General features: G+C 38.8%; 2 long non-coding RNA genes across 2 annotated transcripts in view; one reads left to right on the top strand and one right to left on the bottom strand.

The window, feature by feature from the left end:
• The window catches only part of LOC116699102 (uncharacterized), a 10,420-nt gene extending 6,519 nt beyond the window's left edge, over positions 1 to 3,901 (top strand). The window contains exon 3 of the long non-coding RNA XR_004334366.1: positions 3,891 to 3,901. This is a non-coding gene — a long non-coding RNA (uncharacterized LOC116699102). The remainder of the gene's footprint in view (positions 1 to 3,890) is intronic.
• Positions 1,002 to 6,562, bottom strand: part of LOC116699101 (uncharacterized) — a 7,900-nt gene continuing 2,339 nt past the window's right edge. The window contains exons 3-4 of the long non-coding RNA XR_004334365.1: positions 5,266 to 5,269; positions 1,002 to 1,011 (exon numbers count right to left, since the gene is read on the bottom strand). This is a non-coding gene — a long non-coding RNA (uncharacterized LOC116699101). The remainder of the gene's footprint in view (positions 1,012 to 5,265; positions 5,270 to 6,562) is intronic.

Here is a 6,562-nt window from a genome sequence, read left to right as displayed (position 1 = left end):
GTGTGTGTGTGTGTGTGTGTGTGTGTGTGTGTGTGTGTGTGTGAATGCGTGTCCCACATGCACAGTATGTAGTTTTGTTCTCGACTGTTGAGTCACATCTGCATAAATATGCAATATGTACATAAACAAAGTAATGGGAACGTATTTCCTGGTTATCCAGACTGTATTCATCATGCCACACATACAATACATAACATCTAGAATAATGTCACCAGTTAAATCACCAGAGACTCCAGCCCTGTCTCCCCCTGAAGCAGAAAAAGCTATCACTAAGCTACTGTAAGCTATTTTATTGAGATCCTTTTAGCAAAATACTCAGTAATTGTAATTCCATCTGGAAAACACTGTAGCACATGTCTCGGGTTTTTATTTTGAAAGATAAGAACGGAAAGAAAGTCCCTGTAAACCCTGTCTTTGTCAAGACTGTAAGGAGTAATAAAGTACTTATAATAAAGTAATTTTTGTACATAATTGTCCAGGAATGTTGAAATAAGACCAATTAGGTTGTCAGGGGATTCCTGCAGCGTCCCTAGACAGACACATGGACAGAAATATGTATAGGCCTTCAACGCAGCACTCCCAACAGCGAGAGAGTGACGGGGATTAGTTTAGGAGCGAGTAGCAAATCCGGTAGTGGAGAAACAAAGTGTCTCCCCTGTGCTTACTGACCACAGCTGGAGATCTGTAGCATCTCTTGATTTCATGTTGTTTATGGAGAAGGAGAACCAGGAAAGGATTAGAGGGAAATGGGATGCTACCAAGGTCTGCATCACCGCAACATTTAGTTATATTACTGGGGAGGTGGGCGTCAGGCTATGGCACAGGCTACGGCATGGCTATGGCGTGGGCTATGGCATGGCCATGGCGCAGGCTACAGCATGGCTACGGCATAGGCTAAGGTATGGCCAAGGTGCAGGCCATGGCGTAGGGGCCATATCTCTGCATACCCTTTGTGTAGATTCAACATAGAACCATAAATCAGGTTTGACACACACTCAGTGCTTTAAGCAACTGCGTCAGGCTCTGGTCGGGTTCCAGAAATGGGGACTCTAGTTTGAAACTTGGACTCAAGATGCACTTAGGTCACACACAGTCACAGACTCAACTCGGACCCGAGTGCAGAACTTGTGAACAATCTTAATTTTTAGGAAACGTCTGATGAGCTGAATGTTACTCCTCTCCCTGCATTACCTTTGACCAACCTACATAACGTATGTTTTGCATTGGCCACACATGACAAAGGACAACAAAGATGTCCACCACGCAAGCAGCTGCTGTGCCATTCATCAGAAGATTTGGCTTTAAAACTTCATACAACAAGGAACCAAACAAAAGAAGCACTGAATGCTAAAGATGTGTTGCCTGGATGCCAGCCAAACTTAGTTAGGTCTGGACTTGATTCATTGTGGAGCAACTACGCTCGAACCAGAGCTTTTCGGACCAATCAAATTGTCAGGGCGGTCTTTATATGATGATGGACAGGTGATCAACAGTAACATAATCAACCATGTCAGCGAAGAGTGCTTGGGTTGAATTTTTTTACAACAAAGACGGCTGCTGCTGGAGAGTTGAGATGTGTAGATTCCTCCATCACGTCTGTTATAGAAGATATCAACAAGGTCAAGCCATTTGTCAATTGGAAAGATGTTTTTGCCCTTGGGTCTCTTGAGTGCAGAGGCATTTTCTTTCCTGGTTCGGTTGAAACACGCCTCATAATCACAGCCCAACAGAGTATCACACTCATAGTCTGAGAAGAATCTGAGTATGATGACATCAAGCTAAAAGATGAGGACTCTAGCTCAAAGACCTCAGACTTAACTTGGACTCTAGCTCAAAGACTTGAGCATCTCTGTCACGTTGGAACGTAAGAAAAACTACCACGCTCTGGTTTGGACAGAAAAATGGGACCTGAGCAGCAGTTGCAGGTGCTTACTGTTGTCACTGCAATGCTCTGGTTCCTCTGGCTCCAGGGTGTGGTTCAGGTGGATGGCTTTTTGCTGCCATCTGCTGTTGTAAATGTGTACATGTAAAAGTCTGGACCCTGAACATAAGACAACCCATTTTTTTGAGAAGTGAAAGCCGCACTAACATAATAAAATTATAATGGTTTTAGTCCTTTTTTAATGGGATCTATTTATAATATTAATTATATAGATTCATGCTTATCTTTCAACCTGATGTGATCCTGAAACACGTTTTTTAACCATCTGTTTTCCACACTCAAACACATATAAAAACACTGAACAGATTTCTCAGTTTTTGACTTTGAAATCGAAAAATAGACAAAAACTGTCACAAAATACCCATAACAACATGTTCAATATATGTTGCTGAGTATAGCCTAAAGGCTAGAGTCAAAAGTGCTGTGGTAAGGTGTAAAATGAAAATAGCACTGTTGAGGTATAAGTATAAACCACTGTTAGCAGAGATATTCTATCAGCTGAATTAACAGATGTTAGATTCGATGTGCGGCCGACCACCAACAGAATTGAAACAATCTCCAACAGTGAGTGGGAAAACCTGAGAGGAAACCCTCCTTTGTCCAGCTGCCGGCCAATCGTCTGTCTGATCCAGGAACTACAACATGTGGATGGAGCGATAGAAGAGGGACACTGACCTGTGGTCTGATCTTCATAGTGTCTTCATGGCACAGATCCTGTTCTCTGTGTCGCTGTACTCTGATCTGTTGTCACTAATAGATTCTGGGCCAGCAGAATCATGCCAGCCCAATAGGGGATAATGCTCTGTATGTGTCTCTCTCTCTCTCTCTCTCTCACTCTCTCTCTCTCTCTCTCTCAAATGCGCACTCTTTCGCTCTCTCTCTCTCAATTCCATGTTGCTTTATTGGCATGACAAAAAATACATCTGTGTTGCCAAAGCATAAGTACAAACAGCAACAAGGAATAAATACATCAGATATAATAATACAAGTAAACAGGATACTTATGATAGAATTGTAGATGCTAAACAAATTACGTGCATGTCCCTCAAAGGGTACTTTGAAACAATAAAATAAAATAGAAAAATTAAAATGATAATATATAATTTAGCCTTGTATTGTGGCAGGAGAAGACATATTCAACTGCTAGCCATGTCGTGCTTTTTTCCCTAACAAATAAAGCTTTTTGTCCTCAGTGTCAGAAGTGAAGTAAAATTAGTATTTCTTTTTGATTTTTTGTTTTGAGATATTTGGCCAATTGGATATCTCTTTTCAGAAATAGATAACAGAGGAGTTTGTCTTGTATTTATTTTCATTTTGCCATTGTTCTGTATACTCTACTTTTAATTTAGTTTCAAATCTTTTGATTGAAGACGGAGGATTGTGTCTGTGGCGGCTGTCAAGTGTACCTGTCAAGTCAATTCAATTCAATTTTTAATTGACATGAAAAAAGAAAACATGTTGCCAAAGCAGTTTACAGAATATGCATAGACATTACATATCACATCTTAAATACATACCGTAGGTGTCACATAGATTCTATACTGCACTACATCACAAAACAATTACATAACACAATATATTACTGTGACAGTTTTGTATAATATAGTTACAGTACAATCCTAAACCAATGTGTAATGTTGGGATCTTACAGTGGTGAGTCCCTCAGACTGTGGCATGAAAACACAAATGTAGCTGCCAGTGGAGCTGCTGTTATGTTATTCTAGGAGAACTTATTTTCTGTTACTTTTGTGGCTATTTTTCCAAAAGTGTAAATCTCTCAGTGAAGAGAATTTTTGACAATGGGGGAGGAAGTGTATCTCTGTTTCTATCTCCCCTGTTGAGCAGTGAGCACAAATATACGCTCCTCTGTGGGCGGCCATGTCTGTCTAAGTCTTCCTGTCTCTATGGCCAGTTGGTGGTCTCTCAGCCTGTATTTAGTCAGGATCAGTCTCTGCTTTAGATCTCTGACAGTGTGCAGATACTCAGCCAATTTGTATTCTCTGTTAAGACCCAAATAACAATTTAGTATACTTTGTGTTTTGACTTTTCCAATGTTCTAAATATTGATCTTTTGAACGATTCATAATCTGTTCTGTTCTGTTGTATTGTTTTGAATCCGTGCCGATGGGAGCCTGGTTAGTTAGCTTCACCATCAGCTGACTAAGGGCACTGTTTTCAGGATTCAGCTCTTGGGTTTTTAGTGCTTTGAAATAAAGTGTGTCTTTATGGCTTAAATTAAGATGTGTCCAAAATGATGTAATGTTTCTGTAAATTTAGCAGTAATGGGATACGTCCCAGTTCTACTGAACAGGTGTTATTTAGCGTTTTCCTTTTAACATTTAAAATTCTTCTACAGAATTCTGTGTGTAGGGTCTCTATTGGGTGTCTGTCCCAGGAGTCATGCTCCAATCTACTGAGTGGGCCCCAGATTTCACTTCCATAAAAAGCTATCGATACATTTACACTATCAAACTATACTATACTAATATAACTATTCACGCTGCGTCCTTGAGTAAAATATTCTGTTCTTTGATTATTAATTTTCACAGCACATTGGTTGTGCTTGTATACAGAACATTTGATAAGGTCATAAACCTTGCCACTAATTCCACTTTAAAGGATTTTGAAGAAAAGTCCTTCATGCCAAATGGAGTCAAAGCCTTTTTTAAAGTCGATGAAACAAGCAAATATTTTCCCTCCTACTCTTCCTGGTGGACATGTTTGTTAATTAAAGGTGTATTTAAGGTGTATATATGACCGGAAGTTCTGTTACTTGGAAGAAAGCCAATTTGGCACTTACTAAGTATGTTTTTTTCTTGAGTAACAGTTAGTATCCTTGAATTTAGGATACTACAGAATATTTTCCAAGCTCAATCCAAATCAAACACTTCAGGAAATTGATGCGTCAACAGGTTGCTGTTTATAGTATAATGAAATGTCCTTAGTCTTATGGTTTGTTTATGTTGTTTCAGAGTTTCAAAGTATTCATGTTGTAGTGTTTCTGTGTTTTTCGTTTGATAGCTGTCTTAAATGTTTCCTCGTTTTTTGAAATTCACTGTAAACCCATTTTTTGTCAGAGGTTTTTTGTTTACTGTGAAGATGCCTTTCTTTTGTTTTCCCAAGTTTGGCATTCAATGCAGCTTTTTGGAAGACAGAGGAAATGTCTTTTGTTGCTTTGTTAATGCCGCCCAAGGTAATTTGATAGTGGACTACATTGAACGTGTTTATTGCATGTTTTACTTCATTTGAGTTCAAAGTGTGTATAACTTGCTCATCACTGTTTGGAGCCCATTTGTACGCCTGGTTTAGATTTTACAGTTTACTGGGCTTGGCTGTCTTAGTAGTAACTCTACTGTTTTTTTTCCAAGTACATGTTTATTTGGCTGTGATCTGAGAGTGGTCGTACAGTAAAAGCACTGAATGGGGAGGGTATGGTGGTCAAAAGTGACTTATCTCCTGTCTGGTCCTATACAGTCAGATTCTGAGCCTGTCCGTGCATTTGAACACTGCTGGTTGCTCAGGAGAGCTCTGTATGCAATGGATTTTTTATCAGCTTGATTTAAATGCTGCCAACATTTATTTAACCTTTTTTGTATTTGAATTTTCAGATGGAGTGTCCAGAGTTCTGCTCAGCATACATTGTTTGGGGTGTTTGGGCAAACGTTTAGATGCATTTTCAGAATTCCAATTCTAATTTTTCCGGGGGAGTATTACCCCAGCTTTTTAAATTCTGGTTTTGAAATCGGGCCCCAAAATTCACATCTGTAAAGCATTATTGGTGTTTTATTGGTTTTTAGCCAAATTCTTCAGGGAATATTTGTTTTTCCAAATTTGCCTTAGATTGCATACAAAGCTTTCCGAGTAGTATTACATGTGCTTATGGCCAGGTTGAAACTTGCTGATGCATTCATTTCAGCCCTTAAGTAATTATATGAACCCTTTCGTTCTAGTCTGGTGTTGCCCAGAGTGAAGTCATTCCAAATTTTTCCAAATGGAAATTTCAAAAGAGATAATACTGGCCTTAGCATTGTTGTCAGAAAAGAAGGTATTTCAACTTAGCATGTCCTTATTAACTGATGGCATATTGTGGTCATTTTATGATTTAATATAGTAAATATATCACATATTGTTCCTTTAAATAATTACAGAATATCATTGAGTGAAAGTAGAACTGAGAGCCATCCAATGTGTTTTATACCAGCCTAAGAGATGGAATTACACTATTAGAATTAGCCAATAAAGTAACACCCATGCTGTCATTTTAAAATACAGTACCAAGTATCTCTGGGTTTACATTCAGGACTAAGTAGATTTCTGCCTTACCTTAAAATGTACTTGGATAAAATCGTAACAACTGGGTGAAAGTTTTAATTAAAAAAACACATTTCCCTGTTTTAATATTTAAGCATTCCATACCCATATCTGGCGCTACGCACTTTTCAACTGAGAAACTGTTTACCCACAAAGCCTTCTACTCTGTCATCAATTTGGACAACCTCTTTACAAACACTTGAAAATATATGCTTTTCTCGCCTAAATTTTTACCCCAAAAACGTGATGCAGTTTCAACATACTTTGGCCCTCTGGGATGACCCTGAGGTCATTGGGAAGTTAACACTC

Source organism: Etheostoma spectabile, chromosome 12, assembly GCF_008692095.1.
Source record: "Etheostoma spectabile isolate EspeVRDwgs_2016 chromosome 12, UIUC_Espe_1.0, whole genome shotgun sequence".
Lineage (NCBI taxonomy): Eukaryota > Metazoa > Chordata > Actinopteri > Perciformes > Percidae > Etheostoma > Etheostoma spectabile.
Note: the sequence above shows the minus strand (reverse complement) of the source record. Positions and strands in the feature narration are given on the sequence as shown.